The sequence below is a fragment of the Camelina sativa genome, chromosome 15 (genome assembly GCF_030686135.1).
Source record: "Camelina sativa cultivar CO46 ecotype springtype chromosome 15, ASM3068613v1".
In the NCBI taxonomy this organism is placed as follows: Eukaryota; Viridiplantae; Streptophyta; class Magnoliopsida; order Brassicales; family Brassicaceae; genus Camelina; species Camelina sativa.
The window spans coordinates 30,137,339-30,154,880 of record NC_141894.1 but is presented as its reverse complement, the minus strand read 5'-3'; the positions used below and the strand labels follow the sequence as shown (position 1 = coordinate 30,154,880).

The following is a 17,542-nucleotide window of genomic DNA, read 5'->3' as shown; positions in this document are numbered from 1 at the left end:
ATTAGACGTCCAAGTTCATTAAAGGTAAAAGTGTCTTTTTCGACCAAAAAGGGATACGCTAAAAAATGGACGTTTCCCAAAAGTATTTTTAAAAAGATGCTCTCTAGAAGGGGCATTTTTGAGAACGCCCCTTTTTCAAAAGGGTATTTTTGCAAATGTCCCAACAATGTAAGTCATTATGAAAACATAAAAGAATATGAAGAAAATAATACTTTAAGACATTACTTATTGTGAAACATTATTTATTATGAAACGGAGGGAATATAAGATTCACAATAGTATAGTCAATATATGCAACACATACTTTATTTTTTAATTTTCTACATTTTAATATCCAATTATTAACTTATATTAGCTTTTATTAAACTTGCAGAAAATCTATGGCTTGAAAATAAATCTAACTTTGATCTGGTAAAGTTTATGTACCCCACTCTAGATCTTCTTTGTAAATTCAAAAACATGTGAAAATTATAGATTTATTTTTTTAAGCAGATACCATTACATGTGATTATCATTTCATCTTAGAAGTACTAGTTAGTTATAGTATCAAATACTCTCACAACAACATCTTGATTTAGTAAGACAAAAACCATGATTATATCCTATTCTATGACAAGTTTCACTGCAGAGTTCATTTTCACACTCGTCATTCCTGTAGCATTTGAGTGGTGATCGCGCAAATCGGCTAGGTTGATAACCTATATACAATATTAAAAATAATCAATGCCCATTAACAAAGAGTGAAGTCATCATGATGATAATTACAAAATGAGGTATGACTAATAATAAACAATTACCTGGACTTTCAGCAGTTGCATGAAGACAATGAACAAAAGATATGATGAAGATGAAAGTAAAACAAAATACCATTATAGTTTTCATAGTGATAGCAATTATTTTAGTGATATTCCCTCAAAATTTTTTAATGAGTTGTTCTTCACCTAGACTGATTATATATATAATAATAATATATAACAACACTAAATATGTTTAATATTTTTTTTCCTGGTCAAAGATGCAAAATAATATAATCTTTTGATTTCTTTCCCTACAAATATATTTCTTTTCCAGCTATTTATTTTATTCTGGTCAAATATGCAAAATAATATAATCTTTTGATTTATTTCCCTATAAATATAATTTCTTTATATATATTTCTTTTCCAGCTGTTTATTTCCTCCTTCTAATATTGGAAAGACTAACTCACTGAAAAAAATAGTCTCTACATCTCAAGATATTCAATCATTAAGAAAGATTTATATCCAACATATTTCCAACATTCTTTCAAATATCATCTTAATCATTGTGGTGGATCAACTCTACATGTATAACACATTCAGATGGAATATTTCTTGTTTGTGATCCAAACCAATTGTAATGGAGAGTACTCATGATAATTCGTTGGCCCGATACGAACTTTGACATATAGAATCATTTATGTCAATTACATAGCATGGTTTCACCATCATTGTAAATTAACTAAATACCCTCAAAAAATCAAGGTTGCATATTGATAACAAAAATATTTGGTGGATGATCAGTCTACAATATCTACTTGTATACGTACCAGAAAATTGACACTATCCAAATTCATGGGATTAGTGAAAGCTTGAAACGATCCGACCCGCTATTTAAAAATAATAATAATAATCTAGTGATCTTATACTCACTAACCACCTAACCACAATCAAACCAAACAGCAGAAATAACCAAATATTAAACCAATGAATTAAATAACCAAATAAATAATTCAATAATATCTAATCATCCATACGAAATAACATAACCAACTCATAGAACAATGAAACCGCAACCTAAACAACATTTCTAGACCACTACATTCCATTATAGCAACCTAACAACAGCATAGAACAAACAACCAAGCCTCTAGAACATCCTCCTCTTTATCGCCTTGATTCCACGATCACACTTTGCCTTTACCTGCACCACAAACACAAATTGAACAAACAAGCCTCTAGACCTAACAAACAGATTATTCAGACATAATCAATGAAGAAGAAGACATCTTTCTGAATAAATTTCAATAGAAATCAAAAGAGAAAATAAGGAGTTTAGAAATCTTCTCTCTAGTGAAGTGACCTTAGTGCAGTGGCCAGTAGTAAATCCAATTGTAGAGGGCACCATCATTTGAGGGATCGAGTCCCGCTCTCGACAAATATAGGGATTTGGCTAATGGGCCGGCCTGTTGTGGCCCAATGGTTAAAAAAATAAAAAATCTTCTCTCTGAAGATGAGTTCATATCATTTTCTCGCAAAAGCTCTCAATATCTCTCTCTCAAAGGTTGCATCAAAAATTAAAGCTTCAGGGTTTATAAAACCTAAAAAGTATATATATATATAACTAAAACACGTCAGAGACTAATATTGCAATTATGGAAAACTTTGGGGCAACTATTTAAATCTTCAAAACTTGAGTTTCTTCGTGTGTCGCAAAGGGTGTTTAGCGACACCAATGAGGTGTCGATCAACACCATCATCTGAAATTGTCTCCAAGTTTCTTTCCTTTAGTCTTAATGCTCACATATATTCTAAATTGATTCCAAATGATCTATTATGCTCCCATCCATGCCAAATGGTACCTAATCCTAAAAAGATTCAAAAAGACCCTAAAAACAAATCAAAAGACTCTAACTACACCACTTATATCATGGTTAAAAACTGTAAAAACTATGATATATCAATGGAGTAAGACCAACTTCAGAGAGTCTCATGATCTCGGCCATGCAGGCAGGAAAGATGATCGAGAAGGGACGTGAGGCCTATCTAGTTACAATCTCGATGCCAAAGTCAGTAGGGCAATCTACGGTGGGCGAACATGGATTCGTCCTTGAATCTTGAACAACCATCAACCAAATACTCCCGTGCCACCATCTCTACGGACCGCACCTCCTCCGACTGATCTTTAAAGGTCACCTCTAGGTGACATACTCACGTTTCAGGCATTATTTTTCTCGAGTTTTGGATTTTCCCTTTACTCACAGGTCTCAACCTTGAGCCAACCACACTCTGCTTAGAAGATATGCTCTATCAGGCGCCTCCAAACCCAATGGCTCCTGAGACATAGCACACAACCTCAACGCACTAATCTCTCCAACCAAAGTCTCCATGTCCTGCACCTGAGCTGAAGCCGCCCGCTTCTGAATCAAAGCATCTGCAAACAAGTTAGCCTTACCAAAGTGGTAGGCGGATCATAATCCGCCACTAGCTCCATCCACCGCCTTTGCCTCAAATTCAGCTCGGGCTGAGTGAATATATACTTCAGGCTCTTATGATTTGTAAACACTTTTACCTTCACACCATAAAGATAAGATCTCTAAATCTTCAGGGCGAAAACTGCAGCAGCCATCTCCAAATCATGAGTAGGATTATTTTCTCCATGCTTCCGCAACTGTCGTAAAGCGTAGGCAATCACCTTCCCATGCTGTATCAACACACACCCTAAACCAACTCTGGATGCATCATTATAAACCACATAGGGCTCCCCCAGATTTGGCAGTGCTAACACTGGCGTAGTCGTCAGCATCTCCTTCAGACTTGTGAAACCCTCCTCGCACTCCTGTGACCAAACAAATGCCCTGTCAACTTAGTCATCGGTCGGGCTCTCCTCGCAAACGCCTGCACGAACCTCCTGTAGTAACCTGCCAACCCAAGAAAACTCCTGACCTTCGTGGCATTATGCGGTCTAGGCCAATCCCTGATGGCCTGAATCCTCTTTGGATCTATAGAAACTCCCCCTGCAGACACAATGTGACCCAGAAAACCCATCTCCCGTCGCTAGAAACTACACTTACTTAGCTTGGCATACAACTTCTGCTCCCGCAGCTTCTTCACACTTGCTAGATCAAGTTCTTTTTTATCTCACAAGATTCAGTATTGACTTGTTTACTTTCATGTTTTGTTGTTTTGCTTTTAAGGAACAACCTGAGGACCCACCCGACCCGTCACTCGATCACCTGGAACGAGTTGGCCTTCATGTACCAACTAGGATAACTGATTGTGCATGCAAACAAGATCCAAGGGTAGCCAACACTTGAGTCCTTTCATCGACAACATCGACAGACCAAGGTTACTCCGTCAGCAACAAGTACAGCAACCGCAACCACCAACAATTGCGGAGGTCATGAATAATCAGAATGGTCCAAAAGCTCCTCAAGAGATGACCAACATAGGAGCAGGAGATGCTCCATCTACTCATACTCAAAGGCATGGCATTGTGCCACCTGCCGTTCAAAACAACAATTTTGGGATCAAGAGTAGTCTTATCCAGTTGATTCAGAGCAACGAGTTTCATAGCTTGCCGATGGAGGACCCATTGGATCATTTGGATGAGTTTGATAGGCTCTGTAGCCTCACAATAATCAATGGAGTTAGTGAAGATTGATTCAAGCTCCGGCTTTTCCCATTTTCTTTGGGTGATAAAGCACATGGTAGGTAGAAATCACTTCCCAAGGAGTCTATCACCACGTGGGAAGCATGCAAAAAGGTGTTTCTTGCCTAATTCTTTTCCAACTCCAGAACTGCAAGGCTGCAGAATGACATCTCCAGCTTTGTTCAGAAAAGCAACAAGACGTTCAGTAAAGCCTGGGAACATTTCAAGGGATACACCAGCTGATGCCCGCATCAGAGTTTCAACAATGCTTCATTGCTAAGTACACTTTACCGCGGCGTAGTCCCTAAGATTCGGATGTTGCTAGACACCGCCAGCAATGGAAATTTTCTCAACAAGGATGTTGATGAAGGTTGAGACCTGGTGGAGAACTTAGCCCAATCTGATGGGCACTACACTGAGGAGTATGATCGCACCATACGATCATCCGGAGAGGACTATTCGAAGTATAAGCGAGACATGAAAGCCCTCAATGAAAAATTGGACAGACTACTCAACCAGCAACAATATGTCCATTCTGTCTCAGAGGAAGACCAGATTCAGCAGCAAGACGGGGAGAATACTCAGCAAGAGGATATGAACTACATCAACAATCAAGGGGGTTACAATAAAGGGTACAATAACTACAAACCAAACCCGAATCTCTCTTAGTAACCCTAATGTTGCTAATCCTCATGATCAAATCTACCCATCCGCAGTCGAAGGGAACCAGGGACAGCCAAAGCCCTTTGTCCAATACAATCAAAGCTTTGCTCCTAAACAGCAGTACTCCAGCACTTACCACCAACCAATGGCACCACCTGGATACAAACCAAAGCAGGATCACAGAACCAACCTCAGGAGGCTGACCTATGCGGCTTGATTCAGCAAATCATCCAAGACCAAGCATCGACAGCGATGGACAACGTGAAACCATTTGCTGAAATGAGCACCAAAATCGACTCTGGGTACAATGACCTCAATGCTAAGTACGACTCCCTAAATACTAAGTTAAGATACCTTGAGGGCCAACCCATCACACAACTGCCTTAAAAGCATGGCCAGCTACCAGGTAAATCTGTTCAGAACCCAAAGGATTATGCTACTGCCCAGGTAATCTTTGTCGATGATGTAGATGATTACCTCACTGAGGACAGTGCCGATCAAAATAGGGAGGATATGGATCTGGGACAACCCATCCCGCGGACCCCACTAGCCCACCGCTAGCTGCCCCAGCGGACCGTCTGTGGACCGTCTGTGGACCCTGCTAGCCCACCGCTAGCCGTCCAACAGACTCCAAACTGGCCCTGCAGGGCATCGATCCTAACCCATCACTGTGGATATCCCAATCCACCAGTAGGTTATTGGTGCACCAGGCGTTCCTCGAACCCTGGTCCCCACCCTTTAACAACCTTCCCACAGGACAAGTTGCCACCAATTGAGCTGCAGATCAATTAGTGACAGCTTGTCCTGTGGGAAGGTTGTTAAAGGGTGGGTACCAGGGTTCGAGGAACGCCTGGCGCACCAATAACCTACTGGTGGATTATGTGAGTTAATCCACAGTGATGTGTTAGGATCGATGCCCTGCAGGGCCAGCCTATGGGGGCAACTAGCAGTGAGGCAAGTGAGGTCCACGGACGGGTTGTCACATAAAAATCAATTTTTATGTGACAACCCATCCCACGGACCCCACTATCCCACCGCTAGCTGCCCCAATGGACCGTCCGTAGGCCCTGCTAGCCCACCGCTAGCCGTCGAACAGACTCCAAGCTGGCCCTGCAGGGCATCGATCCTAACCCATCACTGTGGAAATCCACATCCACCAGTAGGTTATTGGTGCGCCAGGCGTTCCTCGAACCCTGGTCCTCACCCATTAACAACCTTCCCACAGGACAAGTTACCACCAATTGACCTGCAGATCAATTGGTGACAGCTTGTCCTGTGGGAAGGTTGTTAAAGGGTGGGGACCAGGGTTCGAGGAACGCCTGGCGCACCAATAACCTACTGGGTGATTGGGATATCCACAGTGATGGGTTAGGATCGATGCCCTGCAGGGCCAGCTTGGAGTCTGTTGGACGGCTAGCGGTGGGCTAGCAGGGTCCATAGACGGTCCGTTGGGGCAGCTAGGGTGGGCTAGTGGGGTCCGCGGGACGGGTTGTCACAGGAACATAGTGAGATCTATGAGCACCAATACTACTTATTCGAGTATCAACCCGATCCTACACTCGATCAGACCGATTGAGTTGGCGAATGAGCACCAGCTCGAGAATCGCTAACCGATGCGTCACTCGAGGGTGAACCTGATGCTTTACCCGATGATGGTGATTGGATGAGCCATCAGACAGACGTCCAGATGACAGATCGATCTGAACTTCCAGCGACAGAGGAAGGGGAGTTGGAGGAAAGATTCAGAGCAGTTCTTGACATCCAATTAGATGCGCTTGCTGAGCGTATGTATAACTGGAAAGCCCCCCCCCCCCTCCTAAGTTTTTTCCACCACACACTCTTAGAGAGGAAATTATCAAAGAGACGGCTCATCAGGAGATAGAAGTAAAGGAAGCTGTTAAGGAAATTGAGAATGCAATCTTGAGGAGTGGAGAGTGTTTAGATCCTGAACTGAGGATTAATGCGAAACTGGAGGACCCCGGCTCCTTCACTCTGCCATGTTCAATAGGCCTTCGGATCTACACCAATTTTCTGTGCGATTTGAGAGCTTCAGTTAGTATCATGCCACTTTCAGTTACCAACAAGATGGGTTTCAGCAGTTTTAAACCAAGTAGCCTATATGTGTTCCTACCTGATAGGACAATTAGGCATCCGCATGGTATCCTGGAAAACCTGCCTCAGGATCGGAAAAGTGGAGAATCCCACATATTCATGGTCCTTGACATGGATAAAGAACCAGAAGAACCAGAGGATCGGAAGACCATTCTTGGCAACAGTAGGTGCGATGATAGATGTGAAAAAGGGACAGATCAGCATTGAGCATGGAGAACACATCAAAATAAAATTTGACATCAAGAATGGAATAAAAAGGCCAGCCATCGATGGTAAGGTCTTCTCCATCCAAGCGATACCAAAGATAATCAAGCATTGCAAAGAAGTTCACATTGCCTTTGCTGTAGAACCATGGCAAGAACCGGAGAGTCCATTGAATAAGTCTGCTACAATGGAGAAGATTCTAAAACCTCTCCCTCCCAAAAATGCTTGAAGAGCATAAAAAGTAAATCTTAGTGACTTAAAACAAGCTCACTTGGGAGGAGGTCCCAAAGGTATCTTTTAATCTCTTCTTATTTAAGTTTAAGATACTTTTACTATCTTATTTTGTTTAATTTGGATTTTACAATAGTTTTATGTTTCTTTAAGTTTATTCAAAATATATATATATATATATATATATTAAAAGAAGAGAAAATAGAAATTTTAGGGAACCCGAGGCTGTACCCTAATATGTACCCGACGCGCCTGATCGTGTTCCTACTCGGGTGGCGAGTGGAGTCCGAATTCCCCAAAACCCTAACCTACTCTCCGTGAAACCCTAGCGGCTGCCTCTTCTATTTAAGGGGACCAAACCTCTTTTCCCCAACATCACAAACCGATAAGTCCTCAAAACTCTTTAGCTTCCATCTTTCTATTTTTCTCTCAAAGTCGAGTACTCTAAGATTTTTGGGAACTAACCCTATTGATCTCGAGTTTAGCTTTTTTTTTTTCTTCTCAAGGAATCACCTATGGCTCCGAAGATCAGAACCTACAAGAAGAAGGGAACCACTTCCACCTCCGCCGCTGCCAGAACAGAAGAGGGAAGCGACCTTGCTCGTGATCCCCAGGGACGAGATGACGTTTCGCATACCCAAGCGATGGGTGGACGTTTCCCATCCCCAACCCGATGCTCAACACGATCCGCCACCCGAGGGGATACTCGAGCACCCGATCGTGTGGATACTCGTGTTTGCTCACCAAGCCCGGTGGTGAGCGCCGTCCGCAGATCTCCACGACGTAGGGACCTGTCTACGTCGGAGAGAACAGTTACCGATCTGATGGAAGTCGACTCAGTCACCGATGGAGGAAGACCGGAGGAGAACCAAATCTCCTACTCGAGACGCAGAGCTGCTGTCGCGAGGGGGAAGAGATTGGCTTCCGAAATGGCTGAGAAGGTGGCCGAGAGAGCAGCGGAAGAAGAAGACCAACACACGGATGGTGAGAGTACTGACCAAGAGGAGGAGCAGCGACAACGTACCCCGATGGCGTCAAGGAGGTTGAAGCAGAAAGAAATAGAAACGCCGGCAAAGCTGTTCAAGGTTCCCCGCAAGATGAGCTTTGTTGGAACCCGCTATCCCCACCGCGAGATGATGAAACAGTTGGGGATCGTGAAAGATGTCGAGTTCCTCTTCAACATGTGCCACCTGGCCCAGATGATGCGGGCCAACCTAGAAGCATACGACGAGGAGACGGTTCACTTCCTTGCCACGATACAGTTACACTAATTTGAAGACCACCCGAAGCTGCTACCCGATGGGGGATCGGGTTCATCACCTTCTCAGTGCGCAATAAGGAATATCGGCTTAGTTTTAAGGAGATGGAGGAGCTGTATGGTTTCAAGGCTGGTCATGGGGGGGGCTATGGAGGTAGACAAGCAAGAGATGAAATCCCTATAGCTGACAATAAGAGATAAGCTTCCTTACAAGTCCACAGGCTCTAAATCTGCTTAAATTAGGAGCCATGTCCTAAGGTATTTTCACAAATCCACAAATCCTTAGCATGCACTTTATTCGCTAGGAAGGAAACTGGGAATGTAAACGATCATGAGCTTCAACTTCTAGACATAGCCTTGTGTGGAATCATGGATAATGCTAGGGATGGTACACAACTGGTGGGGGATGTAGCGAATACTAGCATGGTCTTCGTATTGCTGACCAGTTCTTGTATTATAAGGCTTGGGCCATGAAAACCGAGAGGCGAGAAAAGATCTGGAGAAATCTCCATAGGAGGACTGGTTACCCCTATCTTAGTGGCTTGGGATGTACCTCTCAAGGGGGTTATACACGAACCAAGGTGGTTGGACGTCGAGTACCTCACCTTGGCGAGGTTCCTGGCATACGAGAGGCCAAATGAGAAGTTGCTTTTCAGGTTCGTGCACCCCATGCTTGGAGCTGCTTAGATGGTCTTGCCTAACGTGACAACCACAATAATTCGGCTAGGCGCAAACATCGATTTCAGACCTCCTCCTGAGGAAGGATCAGAAGCTGAAGAGAGTGAGCCAAAAAGTCAAGGACAGTGAGACGACTTGGAAGACTATGATTTTGAGGAGTATGTTTTCTCTAAAAGCAACCAGCAGGGGTGAGAAAAGCACACAAGAAGATCTGGTGGTTGAAAAGGATGAACAAGTTCCTAGAAAGGAAAATAAAAGATCTTACCGGAACAGTAAAGGTGATTGAAGGTCAGATTAGGGAGCTATAAGACAAGGCAAGTTGTGCCTCAGCTCCCACTCCTGCATACGCACCCACATAGATGGAGAGGAGCGGATCACTAGGAGGGATCCGGGCTTTAGCGCCTAAAGAACCTCATAGAGCGTCGTTGTACGAGCCACGAGCAGAGGAGGATGGCACCAAACAAGATAGGTCACGGAGAGGAGAAGCCACTCAGATTCCTATCCGACACCTCACTCGATGGGTTACACGATGCCCTATTCGATGCCTCCATCGAGCACCCATTCGGGTGAACACTCAGGTACCTTCCCTCAGCCTTACCAGATGCCATACCCAATGCCGTACCCGATGCATCTTACAAGCAACTACACGGGTGACCATTCTGGGCCTTTTCCACCATATCCATCATACTACCCGATACCCTACCCGGTAGCTATAGTTTTAGTATCCATTTAGGAAGAGATTGATATGATTTCAAGGCTTTAATGTCTATTATCAATTATTTTAGGTATCAAAAAAGTTTTACAGGTTTTATAGCAAAAAGGACCAAAAGACAAAGAAAATACGTTTTAGAAAAGATTCAGAGCTTTAATGTACGGGCAACGTTTGAAGAACTTACAGAACTCACATTTCATCGAGCTTGGAGTCTATAGAAAGCTAGAAGAGTCATCGTTCTTCTCGAAGAGGAATCAAGTTAATCCGATCACTCATGAGGACGTTATGCCCGATTTACCAAAACGTGTTATAAGACGACGAGAAGCCAAGTGGACTTTATTGACGGCCCGATTAGCAACCATCACGGCGGCCCGGCCCGGAGGAATCACAACGGTCTAGAACTTTCCTCAGCCGCTCTGTCCTGCACTCAACAAGAAAAGACGTTTCTACCCATACAAACCCTAATCCAAGGCAAAACCCTATAAATACTCATCTAAACCTAAGGTTTAGGATGTGCCTTCATTGTGCCTCCAAAGAGACGACGACCAGAAGAACAGCCACGACTAGCAGCCCTCTCTTGTCCCTCTCCTTGAACTCTTGAAGTTCACCAACTCTTTTTCTTTCTTTTGTTCGTTTGTTACATTAGTTTTCATAAGGAAGAAGATCCTACACTTTGTTTGACAATCGTTGAAGTAATATCTAAAACCCTTTTCTCTATTTATTCTTTTTTGTTTATGAATTGTTTAAACCTTGCTTTGATGATTCCCTTAAACATGCTAGAGTAGTTCTCTAGTTGGGTTTAAAGGGATAATCAAAGGGGGGAGATGATCTTAGTTTATGTGGCAATTTTTAGAGTTTGTTAGATTTAAATTTTGTTTATTCTATGCTTTAATTCTAAATCTTTGCTTAATGCTTTAACCTCATGAACTAACTATGATCTAATGTGTGTGTGCGTTGCCAAAAACTTGCATGTGTGCTTGACCTAGCTTAGATGTGTGAGTTATCATAGGAAGCACATACCACTTACCTATGGAACTTCATGGATTAGAATCGAACCTGTTTTAAATGCTTTGATCTATGCGTCGTTGCTTGCGAAAATTGAGTCTCGGGGTATAGGGATTTTATACGGTTAGCTTGTGATCGATAAGTTAATGGTTCATTCGTGTTTCGTAGTCCGAGTTTTAGATAAGCAAACTAATCCTAAACTTTCCTAGATAGATAGATCATTGATCTCCTGCGATTTCCCTTGATGCCCAACGCTTGTCTTATTTATTTTTCTTGCTTTTTATTTACGTTTATTGCTTACTTACGACCGTGACAACCAAAACCCTCATTTTATTTAGTCCTAGCCTTACATCTCTTCCGACGAATTCTCTAAACAGCAACTCTCTCTCTCTGTGGGATCGATCCTTAAATACTAATACCGATTAGCTGTGTACTTTCAGCCGTCGTGTGGTCTTTTTAAGGTAAAAGATTTGGAGTGAAAACCACACACATCAAAGCTTTTTGGCGCCGTTGCCGGGGAGAGATTGTTGTTTACAAGAGTCTAAGAACTAGAGTAACGTCTGGGACACCTTGCTTTTTAATTTTTATTTTTGATTTTTATTGTTTCATGAGAACTTGAGGATGAACCTCGACGCTCTCCCAGGAGATTTTGAGAATCTCACAATCGCACAGCTCATGTGACATATCGAGCCACAGACAGAGACCCATCCGGTCCACAAGCCCATTCGATGCACGGTTATGGCATTGGTCACTCTCGACCAGTCCATGTACCACCATCTAGGTGCCCTTGTCGCCGTTCTTTCACTCGACCATCTCAAGGCCAAGCACTAGGACCAGCTTATTCACCTTATGACCCAGCTGACCATTCTTACACGCCGTACCACACGGACGTACCATGCTTTGCAACGGACCAGTACCTTAATCCGCAAGAAGTCATGCATGTCGATGTCAATGAAAACTTTTTCTATGACACTCGAAAACCAATCACTTCAAGGAGCTCTCATACTGAAGACAAGCTCATGAAAATGATAGAAGAACTTATATCAAGTCAAGAGGAGGCTTATAGAGTTCTAAATGCAAAATTGGATAAGATGAGTATTGAGTTTGGAGCTAAACTCGAGATTATCACCAAGGACGTTACACGCTTGGAGGAACAAATCAATGCGATCAACAACCAAGTTTTAGACCATATGGAGGATATACAAGATCATGGAACGAATCTTATCAACATGGGTTACACCATTGACACCATCGAGAGCCGCTTAGAGTGGAAAGTAGAAGCCATATTCAACAAATCCGGTGAACACAATAATTGGAGTGATGATCAATTATATCAACCTACTGATGCTGAAGAAGGATATGGAGTCTCACATGAGTTTCCAACTTATCCTAACAAGTCCAAGGATTGGACTAGAGAAAATGATTACCCAACCGGTGAGGAAGAAACTTATTTTTTGAGGAAAGAGCTATAAAAGGCCAGTATGAAGATTTGCCAAGAGAGAATGATGAGTCCTATGATCCATCATCTGCCAAAGAAGATGGAGAAGAAGAGCCCAATGCGTTCTACTGTTGCATGACATATCAGATCCCTAATGAAGAAGTTACTGAATACCACAATTTTCGACAATTTCAACACCAAGAAGAAGCTTTCTACCAAGGTAACCCTAGAACCCGACCATTTCCAGTCACCGTCCAAGAAGACTTCTACTGTTGCATGACATATGATGTTTATGAAGATTGGGAACCTGTCCCAAATCACCGTCCAAGCCGTTTTCAAAGACTTTATCCAAGGAGAGCCGAAACTAATTTAAACCGGTCCTACCGAGACCCTTTCTGACTCCCACAAGACAATTTTCGAAAGTCTACACAACAGATAGATGAGGAAAAAAATATGTTGAACCTAATAAGTTAGTTAGCAGACTTTCAAGATGAGATGATGAGGATGCTACATGAGAATCTTGACAAAGTCCAATCTGATCTTTCAGGAAAAATGGATGACATTGCTTTTGAAGTTAAAAGAATAGAAGCGGAAAGATCTAAAGATGCTGCAACCATGGAGAGAAGACTCTATTGTCTTGAAGAAGAACAAGAGAGACATCTCAAGAGTGCCCAATATAATGCTATCAACATTAGAGACTTGGCCAAAGAAGTTTCAGACTTAACAAAGGACCATGAGTCCAAGTTTGGGATTTTAATCAACAACGATTTAGACACAAGGAGATGTGTGCAGAAGCTTGAGAAACGAGCCTATGAAGCTGAGAGGAAGATGTTTGGTCTCGGTTATGAACAAAAACGTTTTGGAGAAGTCTTATCCGAAAAGTTTGAATTCACAAAGGAGAGCCACAAGTTGCTTAAGGAGATTGAATCCGAACTAAAAGGGAAGAAACAAGACTTTGCTGCTAATATTGAGTACCTAACCTCACGTGTTGCTGGACACAAGGAACAAGAAACTCGACTCGATGAGGAGGAAGGAGAAGAAAAGGAAACTCTATTCGAAAAAGGAAAACATTCATGTTTCCTTTTAGAAAAAGGAAAATTTTCTTTTACAAGAACACAAGAGAATTTCGTGGAGAACAAGCTACAAGGTTCCATGGAGGTCGAAACCCTCAACCTTAACTCATGTGAGACCTCTCAACAAGGAGAAAAAGAATCAACACCCCATGTTGCTTGTAACACCGTCACAACCTTCAAAGGAACCCAACCTTTGCAAGAACTTGAAGAAGGGGAGATTTATGAAGAAGAAGATGAGCTATTCAAGGGAACACAGTTTCAACATCAACCACGTGGTCTCACCCTCTTGAACAACCGTTGGTACCCACACATGATAAGCCTAAGAGATCTCAGAGATTTCAACCTAGCAGTTGGGAGACTTCCCCAAGATACCACTTTCACAGAAGCTTGTTCTATTTATCATATTGACCGGTTCTTTCTTGAGAGTTGTGAGTCAATGAAGGAGATGAAAGAGCTATATGATCAAGCCTTACACTACCCACGGCCGTTCAATACACTACACAAAGTGGAGAGCCTTGGCTGATTCCTCATCACTTACTATATCAATGGAGTTAAATTCGAAGAGCATTATGTGATTCCGGTTCATGTATCAACATCATGTCAACCGATGCTGCTAAGAAGATTGGCTTGAGACACTTACAACCTTCGGACATACGCATAGGACTCGCCAATTCCTCATTCACAGTTCCCGAATGAATGGTCTGAGACATTCATGTGAGAGTTGGAATCTGCAATGTTCCAACCGATTTTTAAGTTATCAATGCTGAGGAAGGAAGATTTACACCACTTATCCTTGGAGGAGCATTCCTAGCCACAGCTGGAGCCGTCATGGACTGGCCAAAGCGAAGAATGACTCTCACCAACATCAATGGAGACATTTTCTACGAACCATTCAACTCGACGATGTAGAGAAGAAGATTATGCTAGAGAGCCACCTGATGCCTACATTGGAGAAAGATCCAAGAGAGCTTGTCTAAGGACAACCGACTCTCCTCATCCTGCTTGAGAAAGCAAGCTAACGTCGAGCCAACGACGTTAAACAAGTGCGCTTCTTAGGAGGTAACCCATGTCTAGTAAGTTTTTATTTTTATGATTTATTTTCTTTTACTTTTAATATTTTTGCATTTTAGTTTCAGGTTAATAAAAAAACAAAATTGAAAAATAGAAAATGGAAAAGCTAAAAAAAAATGAAGGAAGAAGAAGGTCCATGGATTGGCAATACACCATGACTAGTGGCAAGCACCACCTACTGACCGGCTATGTTCAACATGACCGAAGCAAGCCGAAGGCAACGGATCAATCACAATCCTCATGTGATTGATGCCGAGAGTCCCCACCAGCCATACCAACCGATGCCATGTACCATGACCGACGTACCGTGTACCATGTACCATGCCCACCGTACCAGCTGCTATTGTCTGCGACCGTTCACCGTGTACCGCGAGACAACTCCAAACCACCACCATCCTCACCACCAACCATCACCATTCTTTTACTTAGGTATGTTTTTGTTATTTTTATTTTATCATTATTATTGATGGTTTTAGGTTTTTGTTTCAAGGAGGATGCATTTAGAGATATCAAACACAATTCGAATGAACTTAGCCTAGTTCATATTCGATGTCAAGCAACCAAAGGAAGTACAAACGGTTAGTCACCACATTTTCATTCCACAGCCGACCTGTAGACAATTTTCGGGCAACCATTGAACGTCTAAGAGTCGACAAACATCATTCCATCAAGGTGACATTGTTCTTAAACCCTACACTTTTCTTTATGATTTGTAATCCTCAACTCTTTCTTTTTTCTCACCGAGGACGGTGTGATTTAAGTCTGGGGGGAAGGATGTTCCAACATATACTAATGCTACTTTCTATTTTGTTGACTTGAGACCTTTTTCCACTTTTTACATCAATAATTTTGACGTTTTTATCGAATCACATTTTCTTTATTGAGCCAAAACTAGTAGGGGATTATGATCTTATTCTAACGGTTTATTTGATTTGGATTAACACTTTTATGACTCTTGATTATGCTTGACAACAGAACCAAAGTTTGGAAATACTGTGAGCCGACACAACAATCCCTAAAGTCCCTATTCGATGGATATTCAGATGATCTAACGTTGTCTCTAACTTTTAGAGGACCTAAACCGGACTTAATTATCAAGCCCTGGGAATTGGTATACATTGGACTAGATCTCTACATTCAAGCCACACAAGACATTGCACTTCTTCAAAAGTATGTTCCCCTCTCTCTACCCTTCAATACTCTAAAAAAATAATAAAAAAAAATAAATAAAAAGAGAGAAGAAAAGAATAAGGATATAGGTAGCAAAGAAGTGAGCCAAGGGATGTCACGCAAAACCCGTGCATACTTTGGATTTCATGGAAGCCTGTCCAATAAAAAAAAAGAGCAAGGGATCTATAAAAACAAAATGATACCCTAGAAAATTAGGGAGAAATAGATTCCTTGGAAGTGAGAAAAGGGAGAGGAAAGGAATCATATGAAGAAAGTCTTGGCTTGAAGAGAGTCGACAAGCCTTTGCTCGATTTTTCCATGGTAAGATTTCACTTTTTATTATTGTTTAATTTAAGTAAAGAGATGACAATGGAGATTCTGGAAACTTTAAAGAATTGTGGGATCAAAGAGTGTTGATGATTCTCATGGTGGATTACAAATGTAAGTTCCTAATGTCAAGGCGAAGAAGAGTGCAAAGACAATATCCCCAAAGATAAGTGAATTCTCATTATTTTCAAAACCTCTTTTCCATGACTTATTTTGATTATTTGCTTGAGGACAAGAAAAGTCTAAGTCTGGGGGAGTTGATAACATCATTATTTTACCCATTTTAGCTATAGTTTTAGTATGCATTTAGGAAGAGATTGATATGATTTCAAGGCTTTAATGTCTATTATCAATTATTTTAGGTTTCAAGAAGGTTTTACAGGTTTTATAGCAAAAAGGACCAAAAAACAAGGAAAATACGTTTTAGGAAAAATTCAGAGATTTACAGTACGGGCAACTTTTGAAGAACATCCAGAACTCACATTTCAACGAGCTTGGTGTCTATGGAAATCTGGAAGAGTCATCTTTCTCCTCGAAGTGAAATCAAGTCAATCCGATCACATTAGGAAGTTATGCCCGATTTACCGAAACGTGTTAAAAACCGACGAGAAGATAAGTTTGAAGCCAAGTGGACTTTAAAGACGGCCCGATTAGCAACCATTACGGCGGCCCGGCCCGGAGGAGTCACGACGGTCCAGAACTTTCCTCAGCCGCTCCTTGTTCTGCACTCAACAAGAAAAGACATTTCTACCCTTACAAACCCTAATCCAAGGCAAAACCCTAAAAATACTCATCTAAACCTAGGGTTTAGGGTGTGCCTTCACCGTGCCTCCAAAGAGCCGATGACCAGAAGGACAGCCACGACCAGCAGCCCTCTCTCGACTCTCTCCTTGAAGCCTTGAAGTTCACCAACTCTCTTTCTCTTTCTTTTGTTCGTTTGTTACATTAGGTTTCATAAGGAAGAAGATCCTACACTTTGTTTGACAATCATTGAAGTAATATCTAAAACCCTTTTCTCTATTTATTCTTTTATGTTTATGAATTGTTTAAATCTTGTTTTGATGATTCCCTTAAACATGCTAGAGTAGTTCTCTAGTTAGGTTTAATGGGATAATCAAAGGGGGAATATGATCTTAGTTTAGGTGGCAATTTTTAGGGTTTGTTAGATTTAAATTCTGTTTATTCTATGCTTTAATTCTAAGTCTTTGCTT

At 41.8% G+C, this 17,542-nt stretch overlaps 1 long non-coding RNA gene and 1 other non-coding gene across 2 annotated transcripts; both read right to left on the bottom strand.

The window, feature by feature from the left end:
- Positions 1–460: 460 nt before the first annotated feature.
- On the bottom strand, positions 461–1,029 carry LOC104747748 (uncharacterized). The gene is made up of 2 exons (XR_761224.2): positions 798–1,029; positions 461–698 (listed from the first exon to the last, which is right to left on the bottom strand). It is a non-coding gene; the product is annotated as an uncharacterized LOC104747748 (long non-coding RNA).
- A 3,513-nt stretch (positions 1,030–4,542) lies between these two features.
- LOC147927344 (small nucleolar RNA R71) lies at positions 4,543–4,649 on the bottom strand. The gene has a single exon (XR_015583189.1). It is a non-coding gene; the product is annotated as a small nucleolar RNA R71 (small nucleolar RNA).
- Positions 4,650–17,542: the final 12,893 nt, after the last annotated feature.